This window comes from Vidua macroura, chromosome 3, assembly GCF_024509145.1.
Source record: "Vidua macroura isolate BioBank_ID:100142 chromosome 3, ASM2450914v1, whole genome shotgun sequence".
Taxonomy (NCBI): domain Eukaryota; kingdom Metazoa; phylum Chordata; class Aves; order Passeriformes; family Viduidae; genus Vidua; species Vidua macroura.
This window is the reverse complement of record NC_071573.1, coordinates 2483784-2505009: the sequence shown is the minus strand read 5'-3', so window position 1 is coordinate 2505009 and position 21226 is coordinate 2483784. Positions and strand designations below refer to the sequence as shown.

The 21226-nt window shown below is 41.2% G+C and overlaps 1 protein-coding gene across 1 annotated transcript in view; it reads right to left on the bottom strand.

The window, feature by feature from the left end:
• The window catches only part of FSHR (follicle stimulating hormone receptor), an 81549-nt gene that overhangs the window by 29067 nt on the left and 31256 nt on the right, over window positions 1–21226 (bottom strand). The gene's annotated exons all lie outside the window — the stretch shown is intronic.

Here is a 21226-nt window from a genome sequence, read left to right as displayed (position 1 = left end):
ACAAGGAGGGTATCAGATAGGAAAACAGAAAAAATGATGACTGCTGCTGTGGCAAACAACAACAGCCAAGAACAGAGATCTGAGGCTGGAGTTTGTATGTGCAGCATCAGCCCTGCAAGTCCTGCTGCCACCATTCCCTGTGCATTAGAAGTCAGGGTCTATCCATCATGGGCTACTGGACTTCTGACATTGCTGATTACTGATAGAAACTTAATGAAACCTTTAAATTCAGTGAAGAAAACAAAAAAGTTCCCAAGAAATAGGACACAGCTTCAGCGACAGGACACCGCTGTCTTGACCCAATGGGAAGAACAGAGATTGAAATTAAGCCACCAGGAGATGTGCCCTTGTTAGCAGCTGCTGGAGACCACAGAAGTGAAGAAGTCTTCCACAGCTTGGAGCAAACCCAATTTGACATGGTCTGTACACAGTTAATGCCCACTTACAGCCAGAGAACTGCAGAATATAAATGGCCAGTTTTACTGCTATCACCACAGCAGAATGCATCTCCTGCTACTCCAGAGCACACATTTCTTTGCTTCCTTAATCTGTGGGATGGCAAAGACAGGGCTCAGGCTCTGGTGTAATTTAGAGCTCAGGAATTTCCCCATGTGAATCACGTGGGCATTTCTGCAGTGTCCCCTGTCCCAGTCACATCACTTATCCTGGCACTGACCAGGAAGGTCGAGGTAAAGATAGCCATGCCAAAAGATTCCTCACTGCCATTTTTTTTGGAAATTGTACCAAAATGTTTTTTTCTCAGGCTGAGGTCAGCTGTAGGAAGTAAAATTTGTAATACAGTTGTAATTCAGTGATAATGTCATGGTCTATTGCATTTTAATCATAAGGTAACTGCACACATCTTTGGAATGAAACCTTGGATAAATAGATTGGAAACTGGATGACACTTGTTCCTGGATATCTTGTTCTTTTGAAATTATGATGGTTGCAAATAGATTCAAATAGGCCTGAGGTAAAACAAGAGATTGTAATCTCAGGTGCACAGCCAAAAAATAATCACAAAAATTAATCAGAGGAATATAAATGTATTCCACTCTCTTTTAAGTAACAGCTGAACCATACCTGACAGATTACCTGCCCATTTAAGACAAACAAAAGCCTTGCAAAAGAAGATGTGTTTTTCACCTGACCTTTTCAGTTTTTAAAAAATGCCTTAGTGGTTTAGTATTTTTTAGTTTAATAAGTTTTTCCTTCTGTTTCCTCAAGGTGGATTTTTTTTTTTTTTTATGGAAGAAATCCAACTCTGCTCTGCCCCAGGAGCTCTAAACTGGCAGGAGAATAAGAAAATAAAAGTCCTGTTTTGTTTAAAAATAATTACAAGATATAAATAGAAATATCCAGAAGAATAAAATAGAATAGAATAGAATAGAATAGAATAGAATAGAATAGAATAGAATAGAATAGAATAGAATAGGATTAGAAGCAAACACTCCCTATGAGGTATTTATATGGCAACATAAAATTCACTTGCCTAACTACAGTCTCAAAGATTGAACAACGTGGGAGGTGTCTTACACTTTTAAGGTTTGGTTTGGTTTTCCTCGTGCTCTTTTTGGGTGGTCAGGTGTATATTTGCCATTCCTCACAATCTAAAAATCACTCGTCTAGAAAAAAGAAAACCTTCAGAAAAAGCAGCACGTTTAATACCAACAAATACACTTAGCCAGAAGATACTTCATGCCACTCAGAAGTTCAGGGGAAAAAAATGTTGCAGATGTGTTGGCCTTATACAGGGTAAAAAGGGTTATTAAGAAACCGTAATACAGTTGTGACCTCACCCAGCAGATAGTGCTGCTGAGGGTAATAATTTTTTATGATCCAATCTGCTATCTAACTTTGGAGCAACTTGGATGACACAGCTTTTTTAATGGATTGCTTAAAAATGAATGTTTCTGCATCAGAAGAGTGTTTTGGCTTCCAAAGAGTGTGGTAGGTTATTGGCTTTGTCTCGATTCAAGCAATGGAAGATACAGATCTGATCAAGGTGGGGCACAAGCAGGCCATGGCACTCTGGAAGACTTGGAGAATGCACAGGGAAGGAAAGGAATGAAGATAGGAAGACAGGAATCTCTAAACTGTTTTTGCAAGATTAGGTTTTTAAAATAGTAAGGTTTTTTTCGAGACTGCGTTTTAAACAGAATTAAATATCACCTGTGTGAGGGGCCTTTCAGAGATGTGGGAAATGCTCTGGCTTTCATTCTAAATTCCCATTCACAGGCACACAGGCAACAGTCTCGGGTTTTTTAAACAGGTAATGAAAATATGGACATTTATAAATATGTCCATTTACAATGACATTTTTTTTTGTCTTCCAGCTGGAGCAAACCTCTTTTTCAGCTGTTGGGGTTATGAGCATCTCAAGACCAATAAAAGGAATAGAAGGGAAAACTGTCAGTGGCAGAAGGCAGTAACTCTCTGGTGCTGCATCCTCTGTGTTCAGGGGATTGCAGTGGTGAGGGAAAAGACCCTCTGTCCCTTGCAATGAACTGCATCCTCTGCTATGCTCTCTCCAGGAAATCCTGGTGGTGATGACCTTGCTCTTCATTGTTCTTTGCAGATGAATCCCAGTTTTGGGCTGCACATAAACCTGACAGGGCTATCGTTCAGGTAAGAAGGATAAATAAAATAAAAGCATTCTGTTGAGGAGATCAGGCACACACTGTGAACAATAGGCAGCACTAATCTGAGTTTTGGTTGCATAATTTGTGTGAACTATTCATTCATATCTAGCAAAAAGTGCACACCCGCTCCTGGAAATCCCAAATAACACTGTCTTGGATACAGGTTTCCATGACATTAAAAGTGCAAACTGCTGCTGCTCACATCAAACAACCAACTCAGCAGACTCAGATCTTCTGTGGAGGAGAGCAAATAACACCTGAGGCAGCAGCTACAAAGAGAAAAAAGGGATTGCTGGCTAGTGCTTGTGCAAGTGTTTTGTCTTGCAGTATAAATACACACAAACAGATGATTGCTCATAATGCAGACCTGATTATATGTCATCAAGAGAGAAGATAGGGCTGTTATTACGTTGTTTGTTTGGAATGAATGACACTATTAGTGCTACTGATAGCTATGGCAGGAAACCCAGCCAGCAATCCCAGCATCACTTCTGAAACAGACAAGCCTTGGAATAGATGGTGTGCAAAACAGTCAGGGGCAATTTCTTACAAAAAAACCCAAATATCCAAACCACCCAGTGGTTGCAAAGTGCTTAGGCATCTGCCTGAGCTTAGTTTTCACTGCATGCAGAGTTGTACTGAAATCACCAGTGATCCTTGAAAGCATAAATTGTTTACTCCAATACAGCCTAAAAGATGAAAAAGCATTCAGTAAATGCATTTTCCAAAGGCACAAAGGACAACTGCTTTTATTTTGCTGCAAGGAGAATGTAAGACTCTAAGATGTGACATCACATGATTAAGGGATCTCCTCTAATTTGCCACTAAAGCAGCAAACTGAAATCATTATTGCCCATTCCCCAGCAACTGAGTGCAGTGTATAATTTCCACGTGTGTCAGAAGAGAGAGAGATGGAAAATAATTTAATCTGCCTGCAAAGCTGTCCTTAGGCAAGGCCGGGGGTACAACTTCATGACATCTGTGGCAGAGCCCAGTGTGATCCAGAGGAAGGATTCCTCTTTAAGCCAGCTGCACCCAGAGTGCAACCTGTAAAAATCAAGATACATCAAAATGGCATTTTAAACAATTCTCTTAGCAAGGGAGTTGGAGTTTCTCTGTAGTCTACTGAAGGAAAAGTCTCTTAGGCTAACCAAAGTCTTACAGAAAAATCAAGACTGTATTAAACTCACAAACCAATGTTCTTAGGGCCAAGTGGTCTAATGTTTCTAACAAACAAAATAATAATAGACTGGAAGTTTATGTCTTTTATGATAGGAATTTTCCTTTCAGGATCAGAGTGGAGCACGCAGGAATAGGGTATAAAGTAATTTCTTCTCCTGCTTGGAAAAATGACTGTTTTAAAAAAAATGTGTGCTTATGTTTGTGTGCCTATATACAGATACAGAAGGTTAACAGAGATCAGTAAGTGGAAAGCTGTGTCAAAAGAAGAGCAGAAGAGCAGCTTGGACCAGCATTAGCCCCTCACACAATGCCCAGGGATGTGTGATTTCTAGCAGGAAGACCTTGTAGTTCCAGCAGCAGGAATGACAGAGAGAAACTGCTGCCCACCTGGTGAGCTTGGCTGTCTGATGGCCACAGTAGATGGGGGGTTTATGGATTTCTGCACTTCTTCTCCCCGTGGTGGACTAGCAGAGGGGACTGCCCTGTCTGTCTCTGCTCCTTGCTTGGCGTGTGCACCTTGCACGTGGCTGGGGCACGTGTTGTGAAGAAGGGATTTCACTCCTCTCCAGGCACACAGGACCTACTCTGTGGTCCTGGTGGTGACTCCATCCCTGTAACTCCTACAGCCTCCCTTAAATTCCCTTCCAGAGCAGGTATGTACCCAGGCTATACACTTGATCTGCTCACCTTGTATTTCCTGTGATACATTATAATTGGGTATTTATTGGCTATTATCCTTCACCTTTGATGCAGTTTTTCTGTGGCAGAGCCATTCCCACGAATGCTTTTCTTTCACTCTGTAGGTACCTGCAATCAGCAGTGATACTGGAGGTACTGATTCCCAGAGCAGGTGGCCTCACTGTGCTCTCTGTACTGCTACAAATCAGCAGCACTGTGTTCATTTAAGGGAAAGGAGAAGGGAAAAAAGGCCAACAATGCTTATTTTCCCCCCATTCTATAAATAGAAATACTCTTTAGAGCAATTTTCCAGGTCAGTTTTACTCAGTGCTTGACTGATGCCACAATTTGTGTCAAGCTCCACAAGTAAATGTGGTGTTGCCCAGGCAATCCTGCCCAGCTTTCACTGGGTGAGCCCCCACAGGACCAGCCTGAGACGTGGCTGAACTGAAAAATTAAACACCTGGCTACCTCTGTCTCCTCTGTATCTCTGTCATGGATGGAGTGGCTCCTACTTCTTCAGCCTGATCAGAAACGAGCCAGTCTAAAATCTACTTTTGAAAACTTCCCTCTGAAGTGACAGCAAAATGCTGCTACATTGATTTAAACAGGTTACAAAAGAAAAGCCATTTTTCTTAAAAATATTAGAGACTTTTGACCTTTAAAAAATAGATAGTTGACACTTTCTCCTGTCACTTTTCCTTGTGAACATGAAAAACTTGTCTCCCTGTCATGATTTATTGAACACCAGGGAGTTACAGGGTAATATCTCTTAGCAGATATTGATGTTTCAGAAATGAAATCAAGGACTGACTCTTCTCATCATCTCTTTACTTTGCTAAAGATACACACACATGTTGGACTGGCCATACTAAATAAGTGGAAAACCCATTTAAGCAACTGAACACTAATAGCAACTCCACACTTGGAGTCAGGCAGTGCATCAGTCTTTGAGGGTGATTATCAGGAGGTGCCAGTGCTTGCCTTCCTGTGTTCTCCAAAGGGCATGAAACCGTGTTCTCAAAAAAATCCCCTCAGGCATGGGAAAAAAAATAAAATATAAATTTCTGCACAGCAGACAGAAGCAAAGGGGATTTTATTTCTATCTGTGCTTTAGCTCCATGCCAGCAATCCAGATGAAAGTCTGTGGAGAGTTTGGTTGCATCAAATTAATTGTCCATGCACAGGTTTTAAATTGGTCTCTCTAATCTGAAAAAAAGCACATGATTAGTCTGCAGAATTGGGACTGATAACAACCAGATCCAACAGACGAAGCTACATCACTATAAGAATTGATTTTATAATCAGTACAGTTTGGGGGGGACAAGCATCTCTTCATACTCCAGCACTAAGGGAGTGTATTATAGTCCTTTATGGTTATTGCCAGCAATGCTGAAAATGCATGAAACTTTGTAGGATCAAACAAGAAAAAGGGTGGAAATGGCAACTTTCCACAGAAATCTGGCTCCACACAGGCAGTCCAGAGAGCTGGGGCTCACAACTCAGTGCCCTTCAGCCCCTGGGCAGACATACCTGCTGCTCCCTGCTTCAGGAATTAATAAAATTTATAGTTGGCTATGAAAGCTTGCAGAGAAGACAGAAAAATGTGTGTAAGATAGAAACACCCACTCAGTCAATGGCACTTCTTCCCTTCAGGCATGATGGGCTCCAAAGGATGTTGAGACCATGCTGGCAGACAAAGATGGGTGTTCAGCTGAGGAAGGGATCTTCTCTTTCTGAGATGCTGATATTCCTAAGTTGTAACTCCTTCCATGGAAATGGGCAAGCAGCATTTATTGCCACTTACCTTTTATTACTCTTTTGGCTTTAGTAGCCAGCTAATGATGAATAGTTTATTAAGATGACCTGGGGAGATGAAGAAATTACACTGGAGACAATACTTTGTGAGAGCAGCTGGACGAGGAACCGCAGCAAATAATTTCTGGGAAAAATCAATAGGCAGACTGTCTTGGGCTGGGAGAACATGTGGCTTCCAGAACCCAAAGTCTAGTGGTAGCCTTTCCAAACAGACCATCTTGAAGCAGATGCTCCCAGCTACTTCAGCAGACAGTTTAGAAATGCTTTAAGGAAGCTCACATTCATGACAGGCCTCTGGAGGAGAGTTCATTACTAATTCAAATGCGTTACAGAAACAGGAATATCCAGAATAACAAGTGCCTCAGATAGGCACAATTCAACATTTTAGCTAAGATAGGAAATTCTAGAAAAAAATTGTTCTTACTCCTCAATTTTTTGCATTAAAGATCCTCCCAGAACACTGAGTATTATTCAGCAGAGCAGATCATATAGTACATACACCCACTTCAGTGAAAATAAATCTCCATGACTTGACCCATCATAAGAAAAATATTAGCATTGCCTAATGTTAAGCCCAATTATGAATATAGACATCATTCAACAGCTGCCAGCACCATGCACTACGTCTTTCAAATGTTCTCCTGAAAGGATTTAGGTTTCTCTTATTCAGTGTTAAGAGTTCTCTCTGTGAAATAGTCTTTTTCAGCACAGAGGTTTCCTTGTCTTCTCTTTTCTATTTGCATTCATTCTTCCCTTCCATAAAAGCAACTTACTATTCTTGTGTTTTGTGTCTAACTGAAGCCTTGACCCTACAAACTCTAATCCTTGAGCTTTGGCACCAGGCTCAGCTAAGATGGTACTGCATAAATGTTTGTATGACTACATATAGCCTAACCAGGGAAAAGGATATTCTTTTATGCTTCCAAATTTAAATCCAAACCTCTGCCTTGCAACAGGCTGCCAGAGAAAAAACATGCACCACCAAGAAGCTACTAAATCAAAAGCTTTACAAAACAAGTGTGCAACGAGACTGATTTATCGAATTATGATATCATCATGATCAGAAAAAATTACTGTTAACCCCAAATGTGCAGGTTCTATATTGTAGGATGCAGAGATGACATGCAAACATGGGAATTGCACACAATCCCTAACCCTTTTGCCAAGTGGCAGCAAAGAGGAGCCTGAATCAAAATGCCTAGAATCTTATTTTACAAATAACTGAACAGCTGTCCACTATGAAACCTTGGAAAAATCATATGCTTCCACCTGAGTTACAACCCTTATCAGCAAACCCTGCACACAGATAAGAAAGTCTTAACTGGGGGAAGGAAAGATGTCATAAAGCTTGGGCCAAAATTCACTATAATAATGTGTTTCTGTGTTTGTGTGCATACGCACACAATATTCCAATAAAAGCAATAAAATTAACAAATCCATGGCCACAGGATGGTTCTTACTCACTGAAAGCAGGCAGCAGCTGCCTTTCTGCACACCTCACCCCATTTCCAAGGAGGCTGCTGCCACCACTGCTCTGTACCCCACGCTGGAGGAGCACTAAACCAACAAAGGCTTTGTGCTCTTGTGGGGCTTTCACAAGGAAATCCTCAGGCTGCACCCAGCCCTTTGATGGGGAGCCCTCAGGAAGAACCATTCCATAGGAATGAGGCAAAACCCTTGAGAGCCCAGAGGCAATTCTCAGCCACTTGGGGACAACCTGTTCCTCCTGTGCCAGAGTACTTTGAGCTACCTGGGAACCATTCTCCTCCCCTCTATCCTGGGGCATATACAACTGGGGCACAGAAGGAAGTTTGACCTAGAGATGATGCAAAAAACCCTACTGGAATTAGCTCTTCCTTCTTCATCAAGAGAAAAGAGGAATCTTCCTCCCTAGCCACAGCACTAAAGAAAGAGGCTGAAAAAAAAAGTGGTTTGAATAAAAAAAAAAAAATGTTTTCCTTAGAAGTTGCTGGGTCTATTCCTTTGCTGAACAGTATTGCATACACTTATGATATTTTTTCTGTCTGACTTCCTGTACTGATGTAAATAAAATTGAACTTACAGTGTTTTCACAGCACTCAAGCCTGGTAAAACCTTTTTTTTTTTCAGTATTTCCAGTAAAACCCTTTGAGAAAATACTACTGATACGAGGGAAAAACAATTCCTGAAGAGATCCCAAACCACAAAAATCACCATTTGGAAAAGTATATATAATTTCTAATAAATATTGCTTTAGTTGAGACTGAAGATGATTTCAGACTCTGCAGCAGAAGGAATGAAAATCCATTGATTTTAATAGTGGATATGTATTTGCATTAGCATTCTACATTTTAGAGGAGTGCATATTTTCCTGCAATTTTGAATAAGTGTTTTCTCTAGAAAGCACACAGCTCAATACACAGAACACAGAAGTACACAAACTTAAAGGCAATCCCATGACAGCAAATTAGCTCAGATTTAAAGGAATGTTAAATACTGAATTAAAACTAAAAGAAAAATGACATACTGCTTCTTTTCCCACCAGATGGGAAAAAAAAAATGCATTTTTTAATTATTTTAATAGCAGAATGAAGAAACAAATATAACATAATAGTATGGAACATGACCAGAATTCCCTCTGAAAGATACTTTATCTTGAAATTACTCAAATTTGGACCAGATGCCTGGACAGAAAAGCATTTTTCTTACATGCAGAAAGATCCAGCAAACAGAAAGCAACGAGCAGCACCAGCACACACCATGTCCTTCTACACAAAGGTAAGAGGGTTGCATTATACTCTTCCCACCAGTTCCAAGATGGTAAAAAGACTTTATTGATGTGCATGGCAAAAATCTTACCTTTATCTACAGGTTGCATTATACTCTTTCCACCAGTTCCAAGATGGCAAAAGGACTTTATTGATGTGCATGGCAAAAATCTTACATTCATCTACAGATGAGGCACAGCACGGCCAAAGCAATCAAACCTTCCCAGAGTGCCCCACAAAGGAGTGTGGCTCTGGCTAAGAGATTCCCCAAGGGAATCCCCAGGGCTCCACGTGAATGCCTTTGGTGAGGACAGATTATGCAGCAGCTTAAGTATGTGGGGTTTTAATTTTTGTCTTTGCCCTGGGGGCTGAATTACTGAAATCATGCAACTGGTACTTCAAAATGGCAGGGTCAGGACAGTGGCACCTATTTAACTTCAGGTGTTTTGGTTTTAGTTGATCCTAATGAATTCAAACATACTTGTATATTTAGATTTTTTTTTGGGGTGTGTTTTCTCATGTGTGTGTGTGCTTGGTTGTTGTTTTAGTCTTTTTTCAACCGGCACACACTTCTAATCAATTTTATAACTTATTTTCAGTTAAACGAATGAACCTCTGTGAGCATGCAAGTCCCAGCAAGCCACACAGAGAACATTTATCTGTAAGACCTGTTGAAAGAGATTAATGCTGCAAAACGGCTCCACTTCTGCTCACTTTTTTTCCTCTGTGTGCTGCTAAAGTCAATTTAAGGACATTCATCCACTGAAGACTGAGAGGGGAAGGGAAACTGCCCTGGAGTTCAGGGTATGAACTCAGGACATGACTCTCTCCCATTTGGACCTGTGACTCTCCTAGATCCATTTTGCCATTCAAAGAGTCCAGAAGGGTGGCACCAGGATCCATGCTCTCATATCCTCCTCCCTAAAGATGCACAGACGGAGCTGTCAGGAGAGCTCAGATGTGTCGGTGACAGGATTGCTTAGGAAGGTGCCAAAGGAGAAGAAGGAAGGCCCCCATTAAACAGGGAGAGCGCACTTGGTTTTCCTTTAGGTCCCATTTAGTTAAAAGTCAGCTAAAAAGACTTTATTGATGTGGATGGCAAAAATCTTCCATTTATCCACAGATGAGGCACAGCACGGCCAAAGCAATCAAATGTTCCCAGAGAGCCCCACAAAGGAGTGTGGACACATGCTGAGACCCCATTTCAAAGTCTGGCCAAGAGAGGCTGCTGCTGCTGACAGCCAGCTGTGGCTGCCTTAGCTTGCAATGAATCACCATCTCCTGAGGGCACGGGCTGAGATCACCCTCTCGTGGTATGCCAGCCATCAGCCTACCCAAGTGAAAATAAAACATTCATCACACATATGCGGACTGGATATGAACAAATGACCCAGAAATCTGGGGGGTTCCAAGTCCTATTACCCTCTGCCTGAGCCATTCTCCTGTCACACGAAACTTGTTGTGACATATTTTGTGTGGGCTGCCGGGTGGGGGTGGAGAACAACCCAAAGCCTACTTTGTCATTTAGTCCTAAAATTACGTATAACTCATTCAACATACAAATAAAAGAAAAAAAAAACAAAAAACAAACTGCCATGAACAGGAAAATGTGATAGCAAAGGAAAAACTTCCTCGTTGCATATTAGGTCTTCATTTGAATTCCAGCATAGATCTGAATGAATTATATTTTTTAATTTGTTTAACTATGCTGATAGCCACCATGCACTAGTGGTTTTAGCAGTATTTTCTCTATATATGTATGACTCAAGAATTGCCATAGCAACTTGCTTCCTAATTAGCCTTCAGTTACTAACAATCAATACGATTAGACAAGGTCAGTGCTGGAGTAAGAGCTGGAGTAAGCTCCACAGATTTTAAAAAAGGCTACTGAGAGTGAATAACAGCAAGAAGAGGAAGAGAGGGCTCCTGGATGGTCTTCCTCAAAGAAGGGTGGTCTTCCCCAAAGAACAATTATTGCTCTGCCATTACCTGCTCTCCTGTGAACCAAAGGAGCTGTGGCAAATGAGAGATTTGCCACTTGAGTGCAGAGAGCTTTCAGCCTGCCAACAGGTTCACAAAATATGGGGAACAGAAGCATCCCTATGTGTGCAGATAAAAAGATACCTTACTGTCACATTGCTGGGACTGATGCTGACTGCACATCACCAAAATCAAGAACAGTTATGTCCTAGATTTTTATCAATATGAAATCAATCTCCCTGTGTGGGAAAGGTGCCTGAAATCTGGAGACTGTCCAGTTCACAGGAAGGTGCTGCCTGGGAGTTGAGCCTGTACAGTGCTCAGCTGAGATCCCATTAGGAGGTGCTCTGTCTGGAGACCTGAGTGATTGCCCACTGCTGACACAATTCCCCCCTCGTTTTTACAGCCTGTTTCAGTCCTTAACATGTTATCTGTTACCCTGAAAGCACAGTGCCTGGCAGCACAGTAGGGTGGAAATATAATGTGCTGTTCAGAGCTACTCTGGGTCCTGGGAATACAAAACAGGATCCTTGATATTGACAGATGAAGGCTTGTGAAAAACCACTTTACTTGTTAGTGTGTTTAGGTCTGCTACCAAGAAGCACAGGCAAAACCAAGCTTATTTTTAAATAAACAGTTTGTGCTGTCAATTATGCCTGGGCACATGGCTGTCACAGATGAACTGAAATCCTTTTACTTTCCTCTGTAGAAATTCATTGCCTCTTGGCTCTGTCCTCTGTTCCTCCCTGGAGGTTAATCCTCTGCTGCAAATGTGCCTCCAGCCTCAGCTCGTGGCACTGGGTCCCCCAACAGAGGGTCAGGATCAGGGAATGGAGGAGCCAGGATGTGGCACATGGTGAAAATGCAATGACAAAACAGTCTGGACAGTGCCGTGTGAGGGCACGTCAAGTCATGAGTTTTGAGGCAATGTGTCTTGACCTTCCTCTGCACAGGATGTCTCAAAGAAGGATGAGAGGGTTTTAAGCTCAAAAAAGGCAGCTTTTATTAGAATATCAACTAGGATAATTAACTTCAAAGCAGAAAAACCTTACAGGATATTGGAAGAGAACTGGGAAGATTTTATATCCTCCCTACCCTGACATCCATTGCCTTCAGAGGTTTGGAGTTCATAGAATCATAGAACAGTACGGCTTGGAAGGGACTTTTCAATGTCATCCAGTCCACCTTCCCAGAGGGACATCCATGAGACCAGGTGGCTCAGAGACCAGAACAACCTGACCTTAAATATTGCCAGGGATGGCTCATCCACCACCCCTCTGGGCAGCACATTCCAGTGGTTCAGCACACAAACAGCAAAAACCTTCTTGTTCATATGCAATCTAAATCGACCCTCTTTTAGTTTAAAACCACTTCTCCTTGTCCTGTTGCAACAGGCCCTGCTGAAAAGTTTGTCCCCCTCTTTTGTGCAGTCTAAACACTGAAGGGACTAATTCCTCAATGGCAAGCTCTGCTCAGACCTCCTGTAAATCCTGTCCATCACCCCTGGGGCTGCTCCCTGCTCTACAGGGCAGACTTTGAGTGACATGTATTCATCTCTGGCCTCTAACTCTCCTACCACTTGCAGCCCCTCAAAGCTGCAATGCCCCTTTATCCCACAAAGGAAAGAGCCAACAGCCCTTCCTCCAGGGAGCTCTGCTGCTGCCAGCTCTCTGAAGAGCTTCATCTAATTGGAAACAGAAATAATAAATAAGCACGTTCTTTTCACTGCGTCGTGCTCACCCCTTCTCACAGCACAGATGGGAAAAGCATAAATCTTAAAATTCCAGCATGAGAAGCCTTAAAAATGTGGAGAATAAAGATGAAAAACAGATCACTATAAAAACCTCATTCCAAATAAAAGATAAGATTGACAAAGGGATTAGACACCTCTAATGAGCACCTTCACTTCATAATTACACGAGGAAGGATAAACACTTCCAGATAAAGATGTAAATCTTTGTGCTCTTGAGCAGAAAAGCAAGACAGAAGTAAACAATGCTTCCAAATAACAGAAACTGGTTTAATTCTGTCCCCACATGAAATTCTGCATTATTCCTGCTTTTAGTGAAGAAACTTCCAAGCACAAGACAAAATGGAGAAGACCGTTCCTGGCCTTTGTGCTGAGAAACCCTGTATTTATTAAGTGCATTTCTTCTCCTCAGAGGAGGAAGCACCCTATATGGTGGACAAAATATATTCTCTACGTGGATGAACTATCCCACAGCTGTTCCAGAAATGTCCTCCTTCAGAAAGTGACATCAGCAGCTCTCAGAGATGAGGCTCTGAAGTGGGAAAGTCAAAAGCCCGTCCCTGTCCCCAGCTCCCAGTCTTCTGCTGACTATTCTGGAAAACTTACAGACACCAAGAGTTCTCCAGCTTTCTGCATTTCTCTCACAACCATTTGTAATTTCCATCTGTGGTGTTGGCTCCCCAAGCATTCAAAATATTTTCTGGCTTAGTATCTGTCTACCATTCTAAATCCTAGCAATTTAAATGTTTCCCAGACTACTCTCTATGTATATACCAGCACACATACATGTATTTAAGTATATAAGTATATTTATTCTGCCATGTGGTGAGTAGTTTAGTCACAAAAGGTACATCACTCTTACTTATTTTTAAAGAATCACAGACATACATGGGAGTCTTCATCCAAACCAGGTTCCTGCTCTAGAAATCAAAACAAATATTCGCAGTGTTTTGTGAGCAAATTGTTCTTGGCTTGGTCACAAAACAAACAATGGGCAAAATGAATCTCTGGTTTTACACCTGGGATGAATTAGGACCAGCAGAGCCTTTGATAGAAAAATCAAAATGCAGCTCACTAATAATGATAAAATGCTCAGTTGCCTCTCCACTGAGCAAAGGAGCCATCAAACTAATGATTAAATCCACATCAATCATTTGGCATAATAAAAATAAAGGCTGTGCAATATAATGTTGTCAGAGAATCAACATCTCCTGCTTAGAAAATAAATGTCTTGACTTCATCTCAACATTTGTTTTCCATAAATGCTGAGGTTTATATCAGCATTTGTATAGCAATGGGAAACACTCCTTCATTGCAACATGTCAATTCCACTAGCATTATTCCTAATATAAACAGAAAAGCTGGATAAAATTAATATGGGAAGGTGTTTCTGAAATCCTCCTGAAATGGAATTGCCATTTCCAATCTGGTGCCAGATTTCTTCTTTCTACAAACAATATTTAGTAGTGGCAACAATAAAAATTGAGGCAAATCCCATTTAGAGCAAATTGGGCACAATTTCAACAAGGTCACACCTTTTACATTCACTCACCGGTACAGTTACAATACACTCACCAAGATTAATAGAAAAAATCCTATAAAAGCATTTTTTAATAGTTAGAAAATACATATATTTTTCTTTTTTTTTTCTTAAGAAAACTTAATTTCATATTTACATTTCTGTTTACAAGTCAGTACATTTTAATTCTGAATTTTATCAAGAACTTTGGGAGTTAATATGTATCTAACACACAAAAGGGAACATTTTTTGTAAATTACTTAGAGATATTAGAATGACTATACAGATTTTATCAAGAAAAAAGAGAATTACTTAATTCAGGACAATATTCTGACACATCACATGAGAAAAAAACATATATTTTGCCATATATGAGTGATGAATTATATTTGAAAATGTAAAATGTAAATAGAACCAGGCAATTCTGACTTCTTAGCTCTGTGGTATATGCAAATAAATTCAATAAATGTACCACTCAGCCACCTTAAAAATTAAGTTAATTAATAAATATGTATTTTTATACTTACAAAGTCACTTAGATGGTCATTTATTCTACCTTGAAAGCACATGAATCTCATAATAAATTACAACTTGAAACTTCCTTTCTTTCCAAATAGACCGAATCTTCTGGAGGAAAGAGATGGAAACTGAAGAAGTGATAGGTTTTGGGGAAAAATTTCTGGTATTTCCAGCACCCATCCTTCCCTCTTGGAAGAAAAAGCCCACCCAAAAGCACCTGAGATGAATGTCCAAAAGCTGGCCAGAAAGCAGACACAGCGTGCAGTGACCATCCCCACGGGAGAAAAGGAGAAAGACGATGGGATTAATTCTTCCCCACAGCATGACCACCAGTTCTGAGGTTTGCCAGTCACAATAATCAATTTCATGCCTCTAATGCAAGGACCTGGACTGGGGCAGACTTGCAAAACTTAGTGGTCCAAGGGAAGGAAATGTCTCTGTGTGATGCTGAACCTCCAGCCTGTCTGACACAGCTCCTCACTCTAGTGGTGGCAGGGGAAGCCCAGCAAATTGTCCAAGGGCAGGACAAGCCAACTGAGAAATAATCTTACCAGCTGAGAAAAAGATATTGATAATTCACAACATTTTCAATTGCAGAGGTGGTGTTTGGTTGGTTTTTTTTTTGGTTGGAATTTTTTTTTCCCCCCACTGGGCTGAGAGCTTCTTTAAGAACTGTGCATTTCACCCCCAAATCTAATTTTGGATGAATGAGGCTACTTGAGAGCCTACATTTATATATGCAAAAAGGCTATCTTAATTTAGCATGCACTTAGTTTTATCTGTTTTGTTAGCATGGAGAAAGGCAGAAGAACACTGGATCAAAGTTTCCTCCTGAACCAGAGTGGGAGCTCACACAAGCCTTTGCCCATGTTTCATGTTTTATGAATTCAGGTAATCTGAACAGCATGTCACTGGGGAGAGGCATTTAGCATACATTCAGACAAGTTGGTTCCCTTTTTTTTTTTTTTTTCTCTCTCTGTCTAGACAGCTGTAAAACAGGGACCTGAGATGATGTGCAAAATGACTCTCTCATTAAATACTTCAGTCTTTAATGCTGCTTCACACCAATGCATTTAAGAAATAAAGATTCTGCTAACAGTTCATTACCACAAAGCTCATTCTTGCTCAACAGAAAGCAAGTAATGACAAAATGTATTTTCTTTCTAAATTTATTTTATCAAAGAAAGCAAGCATCAAGATAGTAAACCACATAGAAAGAATTATGGACTAGTTCTTTCTTGTGCTCTGATGCAAATATTAGTGTGTTTTTATGTGACTTTTTGAATAGGAAATTTAGAATATGTTGATATGGACACTATTAATTGGTTTTACATTTCCTAGCTTCTTCTTCTAAGGGTTTTTACTTTATTTGTAATTTTGTTCCACCCAAGCATTGGAAAAATCCCGAGATCAGATTATGTTTCCCTGAAATGTAGCGAAACTGTAATTAAATCTCTGCTCTTTGACATCGGCTGTGAGTAACTGACATGGATAATAAATTTCTCCCTCAGTTCTTTTAATTGTGCAAGGGATGACAACAGGAACTGCAAATGGGAGATCTGTTCCACAGATGAGCTTTGGCAGGGAAAAGCAGAGTACCAAGTGATGATGCAGCAAAAGGTTTTACAGATGACAATAAAGCCACCCAGTCTTTGTTCATTGCTTATTGTGTTTAGAATGCAAGGCATAGCTTCCCCTGGCATGAAATAAATGGAATTTACACCAGGCTTCCTGGTGTTCTAAACACAAAAGTTTGCTATCCAGGGGGTGATGCTTCCAAAGGCTGCAGCAGTGGAGGTTTGGCACTGCCTGGAGAAGGAGAAGTGCCCGGCCAGCTCACGGAGAGAGCGGCACCGGCGCTGCTCCACCCAGCTCCTCCACCAGCACGGGCTCAGGACCCCGGGAGAAGCTCCTGTGGCTGCTTGCCTTGCACATGCCATTCGTGGGAACCCACCTCAAAGGGCAGAGGGGGCAAGAGAAGACTGACACACCCTGAAATGCAAGTCTGGCTGAGGACAAGCTTTCTTACGCGATTTTGCTTGGATCCATTTCGGAATGCGCCGGAGGCCTGAAGTGCCACCACCCCCTGCTCTGAGGAAAAGCCCTGTTCCAACCCACTGATCACAGACTGTCAGCTGGGGTGGGGACATCTGGGACTTGCAAGTCCATCTGCAGGAAGCCAGGAAGCCTCCTGTGATAGCTCCCTTCCTGACCACCAGCCTGCTGGCTTCTGCAGGGCTGCAGGGAAAGCTCCACAGCACAGTAATGGCCCCATTCAAACATTTATTCTTTGGGATAACAGCCTGAATTTTGAATTTCTTTGCCTGTGTTGGTTAACTTGCGTTCATGTTTTTGAACAGTAGTCCTCTGTTCCCTGAGAGAAAATGCACAGACTAATTTAAATGCATTAAGCAGCATACTTATTTTCACGGCCTGCCCTTAAGATGCAGAAAGTTACACAGAAGTTCCTATAATGTAAATTAGAATTTAATATCCATAGAGTTGCACCTTGAGAATATACCCTGGAGTATTTGCTACCAAAGGATGACTTTTGCCTTATTCAGTAGGTATTTTGGTACACAGAATGGTCTGTGTACCACTTTCACCTTAGGGATGTAAATAAATACTTTTGTAAGAATGCACTATTTAACTTATATATCACAGCAGATCCTAAAAATCCATATTTTTCCACTTGCAAAAAAAAAAAAAATAAAAAGCAGCTTAATCCAAATGATGCAACCAAAGGTAGAAAGCAACTCCTGTCTGGATACAATTTCCAAATGCTTTGGCTACACTGAATCGTAACCTTTTTCTCAAAGTAGTTTTAATGAACTTATTTAAGCCCGGTCTTTTGCATATCAAATGAGGCAGCACACCATACATGAAAAACTGGAGAAGCTGTGAAATGCTGAAGAGCTTTCTTGGTAGCAGAAGACACAGACTGCTCGTCCTTAGGTGATCCTGTGATTCCTGCCTCCCTCCCTTCCCTCCCACGTCTTTGGGCTCCATGCTGACAAGTGTCACAGAGTCACGTGCAGGAGCTTAATGAAACTGATTTTAGGAGCACATGGGATGGGTTAGCCACTTGCTAGCCCAGGCAGACTGATGGCTACTGCTGAAGGAGGTCTGCATGGTGAGTGCATCAATTTGCCAGGTTGTTATAACTTGCTAAAGAAAGTGAAGTCTTCACATTCCACCAAATTTTCGAGGTGAGACTTACAATCAAGCCAAGAATTTTGGTCCTTCCCCAGCCACAGAAAGAAAGACACCCCCTGATTCAAAATTCTCTTTTCTGGTCTCTGCTGTCCACAAGTAACCCCTCTGAGTTTAGATAAAACATAAAAGGTGATCTCAGTGTGATCACTCAGTGTGACCCAGCTGAGTCAAAGGAACGTGGGACTTGCCTTTTAGCCTAGAGGGGCAAACAGGAGAGGTTTTAGCATCATCCCTCAGCTTGGTTGCTGTTCATGAAATAAGCTGGTGCTTGTGTGTCCAGGTCACAGAGCAGCAGCATTTGTCCTTAGGAACTGTCACTGGATCCACAGTCTCAACAAGGAGAAAACCAGAAAATCTTGAGTGCATTAAGTAATTGAGTAAACACATGATTCTGGGCTATTTTTCTCTACAAATTCATAAGGAAGCAGTAGATAGCTGCTGTCTTCCATGGACAGAAAACTTTTGTTTCCAGGAGTGTCAGCTCTGGTGGATTCCCTCAACCCTAAAAGCTTTCCCTCAACCCTAAAAGCTTTAGCTTTCCATGATCTGCAGCACTCATTATGGGTTTAGCTCATCAAACTCTGTTATCCATACCATGGTTCATGCTATTAAAATGTGTCTTTGCCAGCATCTATTAAAGAAATGCTTCCCTCTAATTACCCCAAAATAAACAGGGCCAGTAATGGTGTTTTTTTTCTCTGTGGCATCTTCTAGTTCAAGAAGTACCTCATCCTCACAGCTGAGTTTCCTTAGGCTGCACACAGGTTGAGTTTGAGAGCAAATGATGAACCAAAGCATTATGTTTCAGCTTAAACCCTTCAAAAAAGAACAAATAACTGATGATGAATTTTGAAGGGGATTGTGCCTCAGGGTACAGACACGAAGCCTCTTTTGCTTGCACAGGGTAACACAATCAGACCAAACTTCCTATAAATATAATGCCCAATTCAGGCCTTGTTAGATCAAGAGTCATAAATCTACTTTGCCACCTCACAGTAACAGCAGGAATCTCAGCAACAGAAAAAGAGAGACTTAGTGTTGCTTCTGTCTCTACTCCAAATTAAGCTCTTTCTGTGCAGGTTGAGGATGACACAGCTGCTGCTGAGCATGTCAGATTGATTTTTCCAGGTATGTGCCTGCATGGGACTGCTTTTTAATTTAGTAACTGGGGGGTTAATTAGTTCTGGGAGTGTAAACAAGTTGGTTAAGCAGAAGTCCAGAAGAACTGCCACGTTCCAGCTGACTAAGACCTAGAAGTAGACTAAACATGTAGCAAAAATAACCAATCTGCTTTCCTGAACATCTATTTGCTAAATTAAAATGAACCCAGAGTGGTGCAGAAGTCGGAGAGCTGCTGGCAACAAGATGGCAAGGCTGTTCCTCAGGCCTGTGGGATTCTGAAAGGGTTTTCTGTAGGAAAATTCAAGATGCATGCTTTTTAAGAGAAGTCTCTGATAATTAGAGCCTGTAAGTTTATTTCATAACTTTAGACATTTTATTTAAGGGGAAAAGATTCTTCTCCCAGAACATACTTCAGGAAAGTTGTTGAACCATATGACAGTCTGCAGAATGGTAATTTCATGTTTTGTCAGCAACTGAAGGAATTTAGATGGTTGAGAAGATAATGGCAAACTAGAAAATGGCTCAAATGGGCTCTCACTCATTAAAAAAACCAAACCAAAACAAAAAAAAAAAAAAAAAAAAAAAACAACCAAAAAAAACCACCATGGGAAAAGTATTCCAATGACAGTATTGCCAACTTAAAAAAAAAACAAAATCAGGTGAAACCCAAAAGATTTTGTGTTGGTAACTAAAACTGGAGCTTCACCAGGGAGGTCAGATCAACACCTCCATACCAACATTTCCAAATCACATTAGTTTTTCCATTATGAATCATGGTCATTAGTGTCCATTCTGGAAAGTCCTTGGACAGTCCAAATAGAAAAAAAAAAAGAGACCTTGTCTGGATACACTGACTGAAATGTATTTGACATTTTCTGGCAAAACACATATATTTAAAGATCTCAGCAGCTTGAATGTTTAGGAAGATACTACAATTCATAGTGAAAGCAGGAAAATATCAAGGAATTATTTTTCTTTGAAAACCAGAAAATTCAAAAGCCTTCATTCACTTTGAGGGGAAATGTAATAGAGTTAGGATTCCTAGGGAGGACTCATCTCTGATTTAACCTAGAATTATAGAATCATTAAAGTTGGAAAAAACAGATACTTCACAGGACATTCTGGGTTGGAAGGGCCCCTCAAGGATCATTGAGACCTCCAAAATCATCAAGTCCAACCTTTGGCCAAACACCACCATGTCAAGTAAACCTGTGATGTTCAGTCGTTTCTTGAGCACCTTCAGGGCTGGTGACTCCACCACTTCCATGGGCAGCCTGCTCCAATGCCTTAAAACCCTTTCTGGAAATTCTGACATTCTCCCTGGTCCAACCCTGACCTCCTCTGGCACAGCTTGAGGCCATTTCCTCTTCTCCTATTTGCCTGGGAGAAGAGGCCAAGCCCCACCTGGCTACAACCTCCTTTCAGGAGATGTTCTGAGGATAACCAGTCTTTCTGTTAAAGGCTGAGGCAAAAAAAGCATTAAGTACCTCAGTGTTTTCCTCATCCTTGGTGCCAATGTTCCCCCTTGGGTCCACTGAAGGAATGAGATTTTCCTTGGCCCTTCTTTTGTCATGAATATATTCATAAAACCCCTTTTATTTCCTTTCACAGCAGTGGTCAGATTAAATTCTAACTGAGCTTTTGCCTTTCTAATTTTCTCTCCACATGACCTAATGACATTCTTGTATTCTTCCTGAGCTGCCTGACCTTTCCAAAGGTCATAAACTATTTTTTCCCTGGGCTGCTGTGAAAGCTCCGTGTTAGCCAGGTTGGTCTTCTTCCCCAACAGCTCTTCTTTCAGCACATAAAGACACTAATTCTGTGCCTTTAAAATCTCCTTCTTGAAGCCTTTCTGAAATTTGTTATTTAGGACTCTTTCCCAAAGGACTCTCTGAACCAGTGCCCTAAATAGGCCAAAGTCTGCTATGCCCAAGATGGTCTCTGACCATCACATTTCCAACTTGTAATCAACTGCCTCATCCCCCTGTGGAGGATTCCAAAGACCACCACTTCCCTCCAAATTCTAGGCTTTTACACCCACCCTGTTCTCAGA